The sequence below is a fragment of the Mercenaria mercenaria genome, chromosome 18 (assembly GCF_021730395.1).
Source record: "Mercenaria mercenaria strain notata chromosome 18, MADL_Memer_1, whole genome shotgun sequence".
Taxonomy (NCBI): domain Eukaryota; kingdom Metazoa; phylum Mollusca; class Bivalvia; order Venerida; family Veneridae; genus Mercenaria; species Mercenaria mercenaria.
Window position 1 is genome coordinate 62,725,295 of NC_069378.1, and position 18,243 is coordinate 62,743,537.

General features: G+C 35.4%; 1 long non-coding RNA gene across 1 annotated transcript; it reads right to left on the minus strand.

Annotated features, from left to right (window-relative positions):
- Positions 1–437: 437 nt before the first annotated feature.
- LOC123538362 (uncharacterized) lies at positions 438–1,486 on the minus strand. The gene is made up of 2 exons (XR_008368411.1): positions 1,418–1,486; positions 438–745 (listed from the first exon to the last, which is right to left on the minus strand). It is a non-coding gene; the product is annotated as an uncharacterized LOC123538362 (long non-coding RNA).
- Positions 1,487–18,243: the final 16,757 nt, after the last annotated feature.

Consider the following 18,243-nt stretch of genomic DNA (forward strand, 5'->3'; position numbering starts at 1 on the left):
TTTTGGTTTTGCCTACTTTCATTTCGAAATTGAACATTAGGAATGATCTACTTTCAGTTTGAAAATGACTATTTACAATGGTCTACTATCAGTCTCACACTGAACATTTTGGTATCATGGCTTACTTTCAATTTGAACATGAATACATGTATTTGAAATGGATTACTTTCAGTTCGAAAAACAACGTTCTGGTATGGCCTCCTTTCAGTAAGAAACTAAACATTTGGAATGGCTAATTTTCAGTTTGAAAATGAACTTTTTGAATGGTCAATTATCAACTTTAGAAATGTACAGTTTCAATGGGCTAATTTTTGTTTCAAAATTTTAGAATAACCGTTTTTTACAAAATCATGATATTTTATGCAAAAACTTAATTAAATTATTTTACACTTGGAGACAGATTCCTGCAACTCTCTGAATGAACATGTTAGGCATACCTGTTACTTTCTTTAACTTGTCAGGATAAATACATCTGAGGAATTCTACAAAGTCCTCATACATCTTCCCTGGCAATGGTATTTCACTCATTGTCTTCTCCTGATAGTCACCTTCCAGCTAGTATGGCACGGAACACAGGTGAAGCAATACACAGAACGGCTTTCGACACGGGTATTTTATGGTCTTCAACAACCAGTGTTAGGTCTGACTGTCCGGTTTCTCCAACAAATTCGTTGTTAACCTCCATATCAGATGACATACTTGGAAAACTATTTCTGTAGGCCACTTGACTGTTTTTCTACAAAGTCTGGAATAATTGTCAAAGGGACTTTAAAATATTTCGCAGATTGATTGTGCTGTATTTTACTAGTCTGGGATCAAAACTGAGATCAAAAGCAGATTTTACCCACATTAAATTAATATGTACCTTGTGGAAATGTTTCTTTTATTTTTTCATATTTTATATATCTAGCATACATGAAAATCAAATATCCGGAAAGTCAATACAATTTCTTATCATTTTGAACATTTTAGAGCTAACATTTATTTCCTATATGTAAGTTGTTTAATGTTGACCTCTTCTTGAGTGAATTGTGTCTTTAGATATATTTTATACGGACAGTCAAAGTGTTGGTTATAAAAACCAAAACTGAAGACCTTTCATATTTGTTCTAGTAGTCAACTTGTTTGATAAATTCAATATGAAAAGTCACTCATGTAATATCCTCTATTCATTCTTTTGTTACGATATATTATTTCTTCAACATGTAAATATGTTAAGCACAGTTTACATAACCTGTGTGTATATCAAGTTTTACTCATTATATAATATTTGCTGTTTTAGAAAGAATTCTTAGAAAAACAAGGAAGTCCATAAATATTTTTATTTCATTTATATATCATTAGTAAAAAGTGTATAATTGTACAATCTTAACAAATTACTTGTTTTTCTTTATTTTTCAAAATACAGTATACCTACTTGCTGCGTTATTAATCCAAATGTTCTTTGTTACAGCTTTTATCAGTTTTGAGTTTCACTAAAGTTAAACCTATAGAATTTCCAAAAATCAAGTTTTGTTTTCAAATTAGGTCAGATTATTAAATAAGATAAAATTTACCCACGGTAGAACAATAATGCTGTTTATAGCCGATACATAACGTGACTTCATCGCAAACGCGATGATACTTATTGATAAAACACCAATTCACTTTACTTCTATTGATATTATGTGACAAGTAAATATATACATTTCTTCAATGATGTACTAAGCAGAATAGCTCAGTAGGGTAAAATGCATATACTAATAGCATGTCATGGAACTTTTTTTTATTTCTAATTTCAGTTGGAGGATGGTGCAAGATACAGAAGAAGCTCGATCCAATGAATCCCAGGTGTAGTGCTCATGTATGTAATTTTTGGAGCTGATACTTCAAACTCAGAATCCATGCTTTAGAAATCTAGCGTCTTACTACTGGATCACCAAGTGTCAGCTCTTTTAATGACTTGTATGGTAATACTGCCTTACAAAACACACTGATTTGCAGCATCTTCTACTTGATACAAATTGCTGCCTCTGTGGTGTGTCTATAACCTCTCCACCTTTAATCTCATAGGCCTTTAAAATTATACTATCTGAATAAGTGTCTATGTTGAATCATATACTATAAGTAATCTTAATAGGTTTGAGTGGCAGATACGATCTTTTCCTCCATATCAGTAGCTTTTTCTTATACTTACCAAACAAGTGTTTCGTAACAAGTACAACTTCACAATACGAATTAACATCAAGTAAATGTGTTTTTGGTTCCATAAACAAGGTTACACAATTGTGAGTTTATGTCCAGGTTATGGTCCATGTAGTGCAATTTCCAATCATTTATAGGTCACTAAAGGTCATAACAGTTAGGACCTATATTTCTCGGAAGTCAATGTCTGTTTTAACTTTTACATTATTGTATGTGGATTGTCTGGTGCCAATCATCCACATTTTATTTGCATAAAATTACACTAAAATTGTGCTGTAGCATCCTGGCGAGGTCTTGCCTCAAATTTATTCAAATGAGGTCACTCCTTTTAGGGGCCGCTAGAGCTAAAATAAAAAACAACTTACAACATCTTTCTCTCGTGAACCGCCAGACGGATCTTCACCGAACCTGGCCTGTATCACGACTCTAAGGTTCTCTCCCAATTTTGCTCAAATAAGGACTATATTTTAGGGACGCTTCTGCTAACAAAAGAAAAATAAGTTTTGAACAACTTCTTTTCATGAGCTGCTTGATGGATCTTCATCAAAATTGGTATGTACCATCGTTGAAAGATCTTCTCCAAATCTTGTTCATATGGTCCCTCTTAAGGACCGCTTTTGCTATACAAAGAAGAAGAAAAATCTTTAAAGAAAAGTCTTCTTAAGAACCACTTGATGGATTTTCATCGCATTTTGTCTGTAGCATCATTATAGGTACTTTCCTATTTTTTTCAGATTGGGACACTTAGGGACAACTAGTTCTAACAACAACAAAAAACTGTAAAAGACGTTTTCCTATAAGCCACTTGATAAATCTTCATCAAACTTGGTCTTATCATCACTGTATAATTCTGTCCAAATTTAGGCCATAGATGGCACTTGGCCCCTTTTAAGCCTTGCTTGAGCTACAAATGAAAACCTTTATATGACTTTTTCTCATGAACAGCTTAACAGATCTTCATTAACATGGTTGTAGCATCATTATCAATTCCTCTCCGATTTTTTTTCAAATAGGGACACTTAACTCAAAGAGGTGTCACTTAAGCTAAAAACAGAAAAATCTTTAAATAACTTCTTTTTATGAACTATCATCAAATATGGCGTGAAGCAGTGTTATAAGGTGATCCAGCATTGAATGTACGCACTCATTGATTGTACACTATTAAACTTATGCTAAACCTAAGCCTAGCCTTTAGTCAGTATATTGTACACCCCATGTACACACCATAGTGCCGCTTTAATATTGACAGTTATAAGATACCCTCTCTCAAGTATGTTCGGTTGGGACACTTGGCAACCTTTTGGGGGATTAGAAGCCAAAGAGAGAAAAAACTTTAAACAACTTCTCACGAACCACTTGATAGATTTCCATTAAACTTGATCTGTAGCACCATTTTAATGTCTTCTCCCAGTTTTGTTTAAAAGGGGATGCTTTTACTCTAGTAGTGAGCAACTACATTGTAGTTAATAACAGAGAAACCTTTATTAACTCTAATGAACCACTTCATGGATTTTCATGATATTTGTTCTGCAAAATCATTATAAGCTCTTTACCTAAATTTGTTCAGATGGGGTCACTTGTCTCATTTTACGGGCTGTAAGAGTTAAAAAATATGTATAAGCCTGTAAAAACTTCTTTGCATGACCTGTTTGAAGGATCTTCATCAAGATGGTTTATAACATCAGTCAAAAGCATTTTCTTCGTTTTATGCAAATGGACGCACAGATTGATATTCATCGAACATTGTAAATATTGGTCTGTTGCATTCTTACAAAGTCTTCAATTTTTTTTTTCAAATGAATGTATGTGGACCATTTAGCTAAAGATATAAATACTTTAAATGAGATTTTCTGGAAGATCATCATTAAATTTGGTTCTGTAGCATCATTGTAAAAACATCTCAATCGACATGTTTGTTTAAATTGGTGCAAATAGTCAATTTCAAGTAAGCGACATGGGGCAATTGTATCCCGCTTGTTTTTCTTTCTTTATTGATAAACAATTAAATAATGTATTTCATTTGGTACTCTCAATTGTTCACATTTGTATTAAATGCAGACAAAGTTTTACTTACTACAGTCAATTTTCAAATATTTAGCTCGACTATTCAAAGAATATGTAGAGCTATTAGATTCATCCATGTATCTGTGTCCGCATCCCGATTTGTACGTAAGCTGGTCTCATAGTATTTGGAGGCTTTATAATTACAATTATTCTATTTCTGTATCTTCGTTTAATTCTAAATGTTTAATCAACAAACCAAAAGGTTTGGGTTGTTGTCTACCATGGTCAATTTGAACAGGAGAGGGGGGATTTTGGCCTACAGTTGTTGTTCACACTTCAAAAATTACGAAACTGTTCTTGTTTCGGTACATTTGAATGTGATTGAATTGAGCTGTTTTAATATTTGTTTCAAAACATAACTACTTTAGATTATTGCAGATTGACTAATTCTAACAATTCTTATTTCATTGTGGTCCTTATAGTAATTCTAGCATCTGTAAGCTGTTTTTGCCAATTGTAGCAACTATAAGCCGTTTTACTGTTTCTAACCTATAAGCTGTTTTGCTAAAATAGCACCAATAAACTGCTTCAATATATTTCACCTATATATATACAGAAAACAATGGAACTTTAGTAGTTTGTCAAAGAGTCAGTAAACAGATATCTGTAAAAACTTTCAGAAAAGAAATTAAGGGTATTTCAGCTCCTAATGATATACATGGCAACAATGCTGAAATCTACACGCATCACATCATAATACGACTCGATACTTTTCATTTTTATTATAATGCCTGTAAATGCTATGTTTTTACGCGACATTAGAATGTTTGCTATCATAGCAGTGTGTGACAGGATGGACGTATTGCCTTCTTGGTTTTCGGTCTCTCGGCATTCTGTATGGCCTGTACCTTATTTGGAACTGGTTCAAGGGTCTGGACATCTCCCATCATATGCCCTAAACATTCTAACTTCTGAAAACCTATAAAACACTTAGTCGGTTTTGCTGTTAACTTAGCCTCTCTTAGTCTGGTCAACAACTCAGTAAGAGCTATTACATGTTCTGGCCATGTGATTGTATACACCAGGATGTCATCAAAGAAGCTATCTGAGTGCCCAAGTTCCTTCAAAACCTTCCGCATCAGTCTGCAAAACGTTGCAGGTGCGTTAACTAATCCAAAAGGCATCTTACAGAATTGAAACAAACCATTCGGGGTTTCAAAAGCAGTCATGGGTTTTGCCTTTTCAGATAAAGGAACCTGCCAGTAACCTTTGCTCAACTCTAGTTTAGAATAATATCTGTTTTGAAAACATCTCCTCCATGTTTGGCATAGGGTCAGCATCGAAAACCGTCAGTTTGTTGACCTGGTGGCGAAAATCTATACAGAACCTGATACTGTTATCTTTTTTCCTTATGAGGGAGGAAAATGGAGCATTTGATGGTTCGATTACTCCCAACTCCAACATCTTATCTACTTCTATCTACTACTATCCTCTTTCACTACTGGCTGCGAATGAAAAGGAATAGGATAACCCTTTACTCTTATCGGATCTGTAGTTGACAACTGAATATCATGTTCAACTAAGTTAGTATTCCCAGGAATATCTGTAAGTACATCTGAGAAATTTTCTAACAAATCTACTACTTCCTGCTTACATTCTACTGGTAACTCTGGATTTACCTCTACATCTTTGTACGTTTCTGTACCCTGCTTTATTGGACATAAAACTATATCCTTTTCTACTCTACTCGAAAACTCATCACTACTTTCATTCGGATCTAATCTGTCATAATCTCTCTGATCCTCCTCTACAATAGCTGCTCCAACATTACTTAATATACCCTTATCTGGTATAGACTTACTATCATCCTTCCTTTCACAGTACTGTTTCAGCATGTTTGCGTTAAAAGTTTTCAACTTTCCGTCTACATCTATCCTGTAATCTAATCTATTTACCACCTCTACTACTACGTAAGGACCCTTCCAATGTAACAACAACTTATTATGTTTCTTAGGTAACAATACAAGTACCTTACTACCTGCCTTAAACTTCCTATCTTTAGCCTTCCTATTGTAATACTTCTTGTATCTAGCACTACTTTTCGCTAACTATTGCTGAGCTATCTTGCACGTATCATCCAACTTTTCTTGCAAATCCATAACATACTGGTATATTTAAAGTGGTTTTAACCTCATCATTCTCCGTCTTACCAGCCCATAACTCTCTTAGCACAGTTATCGGTCCACGGATTGTTCTGCCGTAAAGTAACTCAAAGGGAGAAAATCCCAAACTTTCTTGCGGAACTTCACGGTAAGCAAACAACATAGCATTCAAATACCTATCCCAATCTCTAGGTCTCTCACTACACATACGCTTCAACATTTGCTTCGAACTACCGTTAAACTTCTCTACTAAGCCGTTACACATAGGGTGATACGTTGTAGTAGTTAACTGCCTTAATGACAATAATCTACTAACTTCTGCCATAAGGTCTGACGTAAACTGCGATCCACAGTCTGTGAGCATTTCCTCTGGAACTCCTAATCTACTATACATATCTACTAATGCCTCTGCTACCCTCTCAGTTTCAATACTAGGTAGTGCTATGGCTTCCGGATATCTAGTAGCATAATCTACCATAGTCAAAATATATCTGTTTTTCCTATCAGTCATAGGTTCGATCGGACCAACAATGTCGACAGCAACTCTCTTAAATGGAGTATCAATCAAAGGCATTTTTCCTAACGGAACTTTGCTTACTCTACCCTTAGCTATAGTACGTTGACATATACTACATGACTGACAGTACCTCCTTACCTCTGCCATTACTCCTGGCCAGTAAAATTCACCTAATACCCTATCACTAGTTTTCCTTACTCCTAAATGACCCGACAGTAACGAATCATGTGCAACTTTCAGCACAGTTTCTCTAAGACATTTAGGTACAATCAACTGTCTACTTTTGTCTAAATTCTGGGCGGTATACTCTCTATATAACAACTTATTCCTAATCTCAAACCTAACTGAACCCTTACCTCTACACTGCTTAATCGTACCTTCCTCAGCCTTCCTTCTACACAAATCTAAAGTGCTATCTTTCTGTTGCTTTTCTAAGAATTCCTCTCTAGATATATCTAAAATCTGAGACGGAACTTTAAGCTTTACTTGCTTCTTAACTTTGGCTTGCGCCCTAGTTTCTACTGCTGACGCTAAGCTACTAAACTGAGGTTCTACAGCTCCCTCTACATTACCAATTATAACATCATTGGTAGGATTATCTACAACCAACGCCTCTACTTTACCCTTGAAATACTGTGACAAGGATGGACGTACCGGCGACAATAACTATCAGAACAAATCAACACCCTTTACAATATTTACAAATTTATTTACATAAAATGATTATTAACAATGACTAAATGATAAGTAAAAAAAACTGATTATAAGAAAGAAAAAAAAATAGAGTTCATTATCTCTAGATACAACGTTCTATCACTGACAGTTTCGTGGTAACGTGACGTGGCACAGATGTTTCAGATAATTTCGAACTTTAAGTAGCACAAAAAAATATAACATATCTTCAAGAAAAGTCCCTTTAAACCGTGAATACGTTGACTCCGTTTTGGCTCCCTATGATGGTAGGTGATTGCATCCCTGAGCTGACTTCAGAGGATAACAAAAATCAGCGTCTTTACGGTTTACGGCACAACCATGGGACGAAAGCTCTAAGCTGGGAAAATCACATCCAGGCGAGTGAAGACAAGTGAACCTCGGGCATTGTACTTCCGGGTTATGACATCACCAGGTAAAATCGTCTGGCGGAAGAAGCTAAAATATATAACATATGGTAAGCACCATAGCAAAACAAATGTCAGGGCATAAAACTGCTCCTTTGGGTACACTGTACCTCCGTAGGCTCCCATAAATAATACGTGCTACTTATACAAAATATATGTGCTACTAAGTTCAGACGTCACGTGATTAAAATACGTCACTTATTTCTTCCATTATTACAAAAATGAATTACTTAAAAGTCTAAAATTGAAGTATGAAAAAGATATGAAAAGTTTATGATGAAACATTATAGATACGGAAATGATAAACTGCAGCTATTATTTACAACTACAAATTAACAAAATTCAATGCAAATCAAACGTTATACCATAGTTGGCATCAATATAACATCAAATGCCATACACAAAACGGACGCTGTTTAGATGTGCTATAGACTGGCACACAATTAATTTGAAATTACAATAACATATTACATACATGGTACTAGACTTGCCATATAGATTTATACATTACAATGCAATGCAGTAATGGCGTTCCATAACAAAGAAATGTTTTACATATTTTTTTGAAAAAGAGTACGTTGCAATTATCATGTTATACAAATTTCAGTACAAATCTTACAGCTTATAAAAACGAAACATTTTAGACTCCTCTTTCGAAATAATTTACAAAAGTCTGAAAAATTTAGTAAATTATCCTGACATACCGAAACTAGCCAAAATCACAGGCCGAAAAGAAAACGTGTTACAAAATTCTGTAGAATGAACAAAAATTTACCAAATAAAAATCGTAATGCAAAAATCATACAAAAAACTAACAAATAAATTTCTTACCTCGATCGAGCATAAATTTCTAGCAAGAAATATCAGTTTGACATAGATTCGTCTAATGTCGAAAGGTGGTGTGCACTAGGCATATCTAGTCCAGTTTATTTGTAGGGTAATGTCCCGCCAAATACTAAATTTCATGGGACTCACGGCTAATCCGTGGACTCCGACTATTTGCTTTTCCACGGGAATCATGATATAGCCGGGAAATCTGACTACTTTGGCGCGGATTGAAATTGACAATTTGAGGCCCGTTATAGTGGTTTTGGGGATAAAAACATGAATTACTGAAGTTTATAAAATATCAACTTTCTTATTACTGAACCGAATTTAATAAAATTTACATGGAAATTTAAGTTATGAAATACAGAAAAACATGAGAGGTATTTTATGCGTGAAATCTGACATTTACCTCAATAACTCAAAATTTACAAAAAGATGATGCAATACCTGCATTTACGCTACAGATACAATAAGGCCCGTATGTCAGTTTGTGACAAATACGGACAATCAATATTTATTCTAGCTACATCTAGCCTATGTTCACTCCCATCTATGTACTTACATCTACGGGTTTTCTCTACAAACTGACTTGCTTCTACTAAGTCCCGTTTCACTATCACACATGTACAACCTGTATCTCGCATAGCGATTACATCCCTACAATAACAAGTACCGGGTTTTGTAGGACATGTACTTACACTAAGCATACCTAACTCCTCAACATCACTGAGTGCTATAATACTATTTCCACTCTCTGACCTATTTGACTTACTCCTATCTCTATCTCTATTTCTTCCTCTACCTCTTCTCCTAGATCGGTCACGGCCTCTACCTCTATTTCTATTTTCCTTACTATTTCTATTCTCCCCTTTACTACTTTCCTGTTCCTGCTCTACCTCTACCTCTGCTGCTGCATTAGCACTATTACCGTACTTTCCGCTCCTACAGTAATATGAGCTATGCCCTATACGACCACAATTAGTACACTTCAGTACACCAAAGGGTTGATAACCTCTACCTCTATTTGCACCATTACTACTGCCTCTATTACTAGTACCTACATTACGACTACTAGGATACTGTCTCTGAGGTATTTCATATGGTTTATGGCTTCGGTCCTTATTGGTTCGATTCACGACATACTTGGGACCTCCACGAGTCTTTGCAAACAAATCTGCATCTTCTGCTACATCCCTAGCTTTAACTAACCTCTTACTACTCAAATTCTGATACAGTTCTCTGTTACATACATCTAAGAACTGGTCCCAAAGCATAAAATCTAACAAGCCTTCGTAAGTTTTCTCTACCTTACTCAGTCTAAGCCAACCATCTAAATATCTACTTATTCTGGCTAAAAACATCACAAAGGTCTCATTGTCACGAGGCCTTTCAGTTCTAAACTTTTTCTTATAGCCATCGTCAGTGAGTTCGAACTGACGTAGCAAAGCGGCTTTCAGTTTATCATAGTCCTTCCGGTCTTCTAACGCCACAGCCTCGTTTAAGACTTGAGCGGTGCGCCCTCGGGTTGGGATTTTCTGATCTTAACCGAAGACCAATGACAGATTCTCTATATCTCAATCCTGCGCAACAGCGTACGTTTCGTACACATTCAAGTACGCATCCATGGAATCAATTTTCTCATCAGAGGGAGACATCTTAACCTTTACCTTTTTCTTATTCATCGTTTCTAAGTCTCTCTTAATCTTATGCTCTGTTTCTAATTTCCTACTTTCGGCTTCCTCCTTCTGTTTTTCAAACTCCCTAGCTAACGTTAACTTCTGCTTTTCCATTTCTAACTTATCCTTTTCTAACTGTACCCCTAACTTAAGTTCAAATTCCATCTTTTCCTTCTGCAACCTAGATTCTAACTCTAACTTTTCCTTCTCAGCTTCTAAGCTACTTTGTCGTTCATATTCTATCTTTTCCTTCTGTAACCTAGCTTCTAACTCTAATCTTTCCTTCTCTGCCTCTAAACTACTTTGTCGTTCATATTCTATCTTTTCTTTCTGCAACCTAGCTTCTAATTCTAACCTATCTTTCTCTGCTTCTACTCGTCATTTCTCTGCTTCTAATCTATCTTTCTCTGCCTCTAATCTACTATGTCTTTCCTCACGTTCCCTAGCCTGCTCTTCCTTAACAAAGTTACGTAACTCCTCTCCTTCATAACCTAACTCCTGTCCTACCTTCGTTAACTCTACTACACTAGTCATGTTTAAATGATTACATTAAATTAACATTAACATTGTACATACAACACTACAGTACAATAGCTACTACTGTAACAACCTGAGACACTAGATAAACAATCGTGAGGGAATACTAGACTACACTAGTTTAAACTAAGGCTATACAGTTACCACTGAAGCCAAAACAAAGTACTATACTCTATGTATTTACTATACAAAACGTCCTCACTAAAATAATAATACACTAAGTTGCGCAACAGTACTTTGTTTCAATCCAGGTTGCATAGGCAACAATCAATAATGTACAGTGACAGTAGGCTAGCCTTATCAAATAATAATCAACTGTAACTAGTGTTAACACTTTAGTGTAACAAATAAAACAAAAATAAACCAAAGTGCTTTACCCTGAGATAAAGTATAGGTATAACACAACTGTGTAGCACTAAAACTTAAGAGTAGGTTAAAAGTATAGGCAAGTAAACAAGCTTGCTAACACACACAAATTAAAAAAAATACTGTATGTATACAGTACACTAATACATAATAGACATTTGCGAATTAAGTCTACGTGAATTGTGGACACCTAAGACGATCGATTTTTCAAGGGGACCGTCTCAACACAATTTGATTATATTATGTAGGAATAATAGTTTATAACGACAATAGGGGTTCGATTATATTATATCATCACTATGCGGTAGGTGATATAAATTTGGATGTGCCTGTTTTTAGCTCGACTTTTCGAAGAAAAAGTAGAGTTATTGCACTCGCTCCGGCGTCGGCGTTAAATAAAGTTTTTGATAAAGTCAAATATCTCAGTAACTATTAAAGCTATTGACTTGAAACTTAAAATACTTATTTACTATCAACGTCTATACCAGGAGAAACAATCCCTAAAACTCTGATATGAATTTTGACAGAATTATGCCCCTTTAACATAGAATGTTTTGTTAAAGTTTTTGATAAAGTTAGATATCTCTGCTACTATCAAAGCTATTGATTTGAAACTTAAAGTACTTATTTACTATCAAAGTCTACACCGGGAGAAACAGTTCCCATAACTCTGATTTGAATTTTGACAGAATAATATCTTCTTTTAAATTAGAATTGTTGGTTAATGTTTTTGATCAAGTCAAATCTCTGTTACTATCAAAGCTATTGACTTGAAATTAAACTTAATATAGTTATTTACTATCGAAGTCTACACCAGGAAAAACAATCGCCATAACTCTGATTTGAATTTTGACAGAATTATGTCCCTTTTAAACTAAAGTTTTTGATAAAGTTAAATATCAGAGGATGGGAGCAAAATTTAATAAACTTTACTGTTGAAGCCCTTGGGAAAACGATAACAAAGGGAAGAAATTCTCCGAAAAATGCTGTCTACTTAAATCACTACCAGGTACAGATATGTCAAAATACACCTTAACTTTGCAGGTACCCTCCATGTTGTACTAAAGAAAAGTGGTCTCGGTTTTACCTAAGGCCAATAATAAAAAAAGTTACAAAATAACCTATTTATAGTAACAAAAAAGGGAAGTTATTCAATAAAAACTATTGTAAGTGAACAAAAAAGGAATCTGCCAAATAAAAACAAGAGCACCGCAATGCAAAGCAACATAAACACAAAAAAGTCACGTGACATTTAACCACTAAGTGTGACCTTTACCTTGAAGCAAGCCATATGCTGTGCACGTCGTCTCAATGTGGTGAACATTTGTGCCAAGTTTTTTTAAAATCCTTCAAGCAGTTCAAGAGTTACAGATCGCACTCGAAACAAAGTTATATGAGCTTTGATCCCTAAGTGTGACATTGACCTTGTAGCCAGCCATCCAAAACATGCGCTCTGTTCACGAGTTACAGAGTGGAGTCGACACTAAATTGCTAACGGACAGACGGACATACAGATAGACAGACGGCCAGATGAGCACCTAGGGTATCCCAAAATACGTTCCTACGGGCGTATAAAAACAACAAAGCAATGGAGACGCAAGATATTACGTTTTCTACAGTTTTCACAATGTTTTATCTGCTGACCTACATTTTAATCCCAGCTGACCCAGTTTAGAATGTTTCATTTCGGACGACGACGACGATGGAATACGGATACATCGCGATCAGATTAGCTCAACTTTTCAACTTTGTCGCGGATGCGCAACTTACCATACAGTAAACCTCGCTTATAAGGAACAGCTTGGGACCTCCAAAAATTGTTCCTTATAACCGAGGTTTCTTATATCCGTATAGCGAACTAGTTCCTTGTAACAGAGGTATGTATAAAGAACACAATTTGTATAGCGAACACTATTTGACTGACGTTTTAAGAGGGTTATGTGTTCACACTCTGGGACGACGATGAATCTTTATATGAGAAAGTTGCGAATCTAGTACCTGTCCTTTCCTGAAGAGACGGTAAGGTAGACTGCCTGCATGTGTATGACTGAAATAGTGTTGAAACACGGTGTTAAACTATAACTAAGCCAATATGTACGTCTGTAAGAATGACTGTAATTTTGTTTATTTTTTGCCGGTTATTTCTGTCTTCTTTTTTTAAGAGCGCTACATTATGACTATAAGAAATGTTGCAGTTACTCCCCTTACCTTCCTCGACTGCATGTTATGTGAAGAGGCATCAATACTAATATAGAATAAATGTTCATTTTTTTTTATTTTGCACACACTGGACAACGGCGCCAAACATTAAAGTGTAAATTATAACTATAGTTTTTCTATTGTCCATTTTAGCACCTGCTATATTTTTTACAATTAGAAATTTGGTAAACTGGACTGTTTGCCATTGTTATTCACGCGTAATTAGCACATTTATTTAGGATATTTCCATCGCCACGACTAATAGCGACCAATATTAAAAGTCAAGGTTTGGTGCTGCAGTTTCTCCCCTTACCTTGCTCAAGGATAGGCATCAATACTAATATAAAATAAATGTTCAAATTTTTATTTTGCACACATTGTCATGTACATGTACAAGGGACACAAATCTACATAAGGTGAAACCGTCATTAATATAGCAAAATTAAACACTATGGATTAAAGTGTAAATTATACCTATATAGTTTTCCTTTTGTCCATTTTAGCACCTGCTATAATGTTTACAATTGAAAATTTGGTAAACTGGACTGTTTGCCATTGTTAATCACACGTAATTAACACATTTATTTAGGATAGTATGAGACAATAATGACCAATATCAATATCCCAAGGTTTGGTGACCGTTACTGTGCGCTATAACCGAGGGGTTTGCCATTGAATTTCTAACTTTGGAACTGGAAAATGTACGTGTTCCTTATAACCGAGTGTTCCTTATAACCGAGTTCCCTATAACCGATAATTTTTACATTGAATAAAGAAGGAATTAGATCGGGGAATGGAAAACTGTTCCTTATAACCGAGTGGTCCTTGTATCCGAGTTCCTTATAAGTGAGGTTTACTGTATATGTAGCTCCTACTACTTAGTAAATGTTTATGATGATATTACATTTTTTTTTCGTATCCGTGAATTAACAAACTAAAAATCATAGAAATGAAATAATAGTGTTTATGCATGTACATGAAAACACGTGAAAGGTCCGACGTTACTCTGACTTCATCAGCGATTCTCCTGTTTATTTCAGGTTTTCAATAATTTTCATTTTTTACGTCTGTTCGCTATAACCGAGCGAGGGGTTTTCCATTGATTTTCGTACTTTGGGACTGGAAAAAAGTGTTCCTTATAACCGAGTGTTCCTTATAACCGAGTTCCCTATAACCGAGGATTTTTACATTGAATAAAAAAGGAATTAGATCGGGGAATTGAAAACTGTTCCTTATAACATCCGAGTTCCTTATAAGTGAGGTTTACTGTATTAAAGAACATTTAAGGAAAGTGTTATGACGCTAGATCAAAACCTTTTGCGATATGCATAACAAAACATTTCTCTGGCGAACAGACGGACGGAGAGACAAATTCAAATCTTATCCTGTGCGGTGACATAATAAGCCAGACCTTACCGTCATTATAGGAATGTTTTTCTACTACACATAAATTAAAATTATCATGTTGAGACGGTCCCCTTGTAAAATCGATCGTCTTAGGTGTTCACAGTCCACGTAAACTTAATTTGCAAATGTCTAATAGGATCACTGGGAGAAGTAGGGCGACGCACAAGTAAGAGTGAGTAGGATAACTCTCCTTGTCAAGGGCGGTCACTCTCAGCACAGATATATGGTGGCTTAATCATAGAGTGACACAAAATAAACCCAAAGGAAAAATAAAAGGAACGAACTCAACCCAGAATCCAAGTGTCGTATGCAACTGTCTATCAGTCTGTGACCACTAAAGCTGGTTAGCTGAAGCTATGTACCCGTCTTGTCTTGTCTGAGGTAAGACGTCACTCTGAAAAATGAATAAAACTATTACATGTGAAACAACAATTAAACAAAACAAGAAGAATCTTTACAAATTATTGCTGCAGTTTAATGAGTGTTAATAATGTTCGAATAGCTACCGTGTCCAGTCGACCAATCCCACTTCTGACACCATTTGTGACAGGATGGACGTACCGGGGACAATAACTATCAGAACAAATCAACACCCTTTACAATATTTACAAATTTATTTACATAAAATGATTATTAACAATGGGTAAATGATAAATGAAAAAAAAATCTGATTATAAGAAAGAAAGAAACAAAATCTGAGCTCAGTATCTCTAGATATAAAGTTCTTACACTGACAGTTCCGTTTTAACGTGACGTGGCATAGTTGTTTCCGTTAATTTCGAACTTTAAGTAGCACAAAAATACAACATATCTTCAAGTAAAGTCCCTTTAAACCGTGAATACGTTGACTCCGATTTGGCTCCCTATGATGGTAGGTGATTGCATCCCTGAGCTGACTTCAGAAGATAACAAAAATCATCGTCATTGCGGTTTACGGCACAACCATGAGACGAAAGCTCTGCGCTGGGAAAATCACATCCAGGCGAGTGAAGACAAGTGAACCTCGGGTATTGTACTTCCTGGTTGTGACATCATCACCAGGTAAAAGTCGTCTGGCGGAAGAAGCTAAAATATATAACATATGGTAAGCACCATAGCAAAACAAATATGTCAGGGCATAAAACTGCTCCTTTGGGTACACCATACCTCCGTAGGCTCCCATAAATAATACGTGCTACTTATACAAAATATATGTGCTACTAAGTTCATACGTCACGTGATTAAAATACGTCACTTATTACTTCCATTATTACTAAATTAATTACTTAAAAGTCTAAAGTTGAAGTATGGAAAAGATATGAAAAGTTTATGATGAAAAATTATGGATACGGAAATGATAAACTGCAGCTATTATTTACAACTACAAATTAACACAATTCAATGCGAAGTAACGTTATACAAAAGCTAGCATGACTATAAAACCAATTTCCATTCAACAAAACGGACACAGATGTGCTATAGACTGGCACACAATAATTTCAAATTACAATAACATATTACATACATGGTACTAGACTTGCCACATAGATTTAACATTACAATGCAATGCAGTATCGGCGTTCCATAATTAACTACGAAATGTCTGACATATTTTTTTGAAAAAGAGTACATTGCAATTATCATGTTACACAAATTTCAGTACAAATCTTACAGCTTATATAAACGAAACAATTTAGACTCCTCTTTCGAAATAATTTACAAAAGTCTGAAAAATTTAATAAATTATCCTGACATACTGAAACTGCCAAAATCACATGCCGAAAAGTAAATCTGTTACAAAATTCTGTAGAATGACCAAAACTTTACTAAATAAAATCGTAATTAAAAAATTATACAAAAATCTACAAATAAACTTCTTACCTCGATCGAGCATAAATTTCTACCAAGAAAAATCAATTTGACATAGATTCGTCTAATGTCGAAATGTGGTGTGCCCTAGGCATATCTAGCCAAGTCTATTTGTATGGTAATGTCCCGCCAAATACTAAATTTCATGGGACTCACGGCTTATGCGTGAACTCTGACTATTTTTATTTTCACTGGAGTCACGATATAGCCGGGAAATCTGACTACTTTGGCGCGGATTGAAATTGACAATTTAAGGCCCGTTATAGTGGTTTTGGGGATAAAAACATAAATTACTGAAGTTTATAAAATACCAACTTTCTTATTACTGAACCGAATTTAATAAAATTTACATGGAAATTTAAGTTATGAATTACAGAAAAACATTAGAGGCATTTAATGCGTAAAATCAGACATTTACCCCAATAACTCAAAAATTTACAAAAAGATGATGTAATACCTGCATTTAAACTACAGATACAATGAGGCCCGTATGTCAGTTTGTGACACAGTGGCGTCTAGTGAGCTATGTCAGTCTTGTATGGGACCTACATGGCAGAGCGGTACTTTAAGGTCGCTGACTTCGAATCACTTGCCCATTGTCAATGTGGGTTTGATCATCACTCGGGACATTGCATTTTTCATGAGAGTAAACAGCTGGCTTACGGAAGGTCGCTGGCTCTACCTAGGTACCCAAGATGAATCAAGTGACCGAGTATTGCAGTGGCAATTTAGAAGTCCCCTACCGGTGGAAAAATTTGTTAGTGTTTGTCCCTTGTGGTTGTTAGGACTAAAATGCTTCAAAGCATTTAGGAGCAAAAACATTTTTTACTTAAATTTCAATAGTGACTTTGATCTACAAACATAGATCATGTACATGACACATTGTCTCATCATAGAGAACAGTGTGCAGTACTAAGGTAATCCATCTATGCACATAAAAGTTAAGGAGCGGAAAGAATTTTACTAAACCTTCAATTGTGACCTTGACCTTCGACCGACAACAATGGGTCAAGTGCAATGGGGAACATACGTTATGGAGCAAAAACTATTTTTACTTGACCTTCAGTAGTGACATTGACATACGGCCTGCAAGCATAAGTTCTGTACATGCACAATATACATATTGCCTTCTATTTACATACAAAGTTTTATGAACCTAGCTCGAATACTTTCTGAGTAACTTCAGGATCGAGATTTGTAGATGGACGAAGGGCATTCCTAGTCCCCTCCGGTGTTCCAGCGGTATGGACTAATAATGCACTGAGGGGCACTTGGGGTCTTCCTCCACCTTGATAGCTAGAAAGTCGCCATGTGACCTATAACTGTGTCAGAGCGATGTTAAACCAACAAAAACAAAGCAAAACAGTCACAGTCTTGTAGAGATTTGATAATTTATA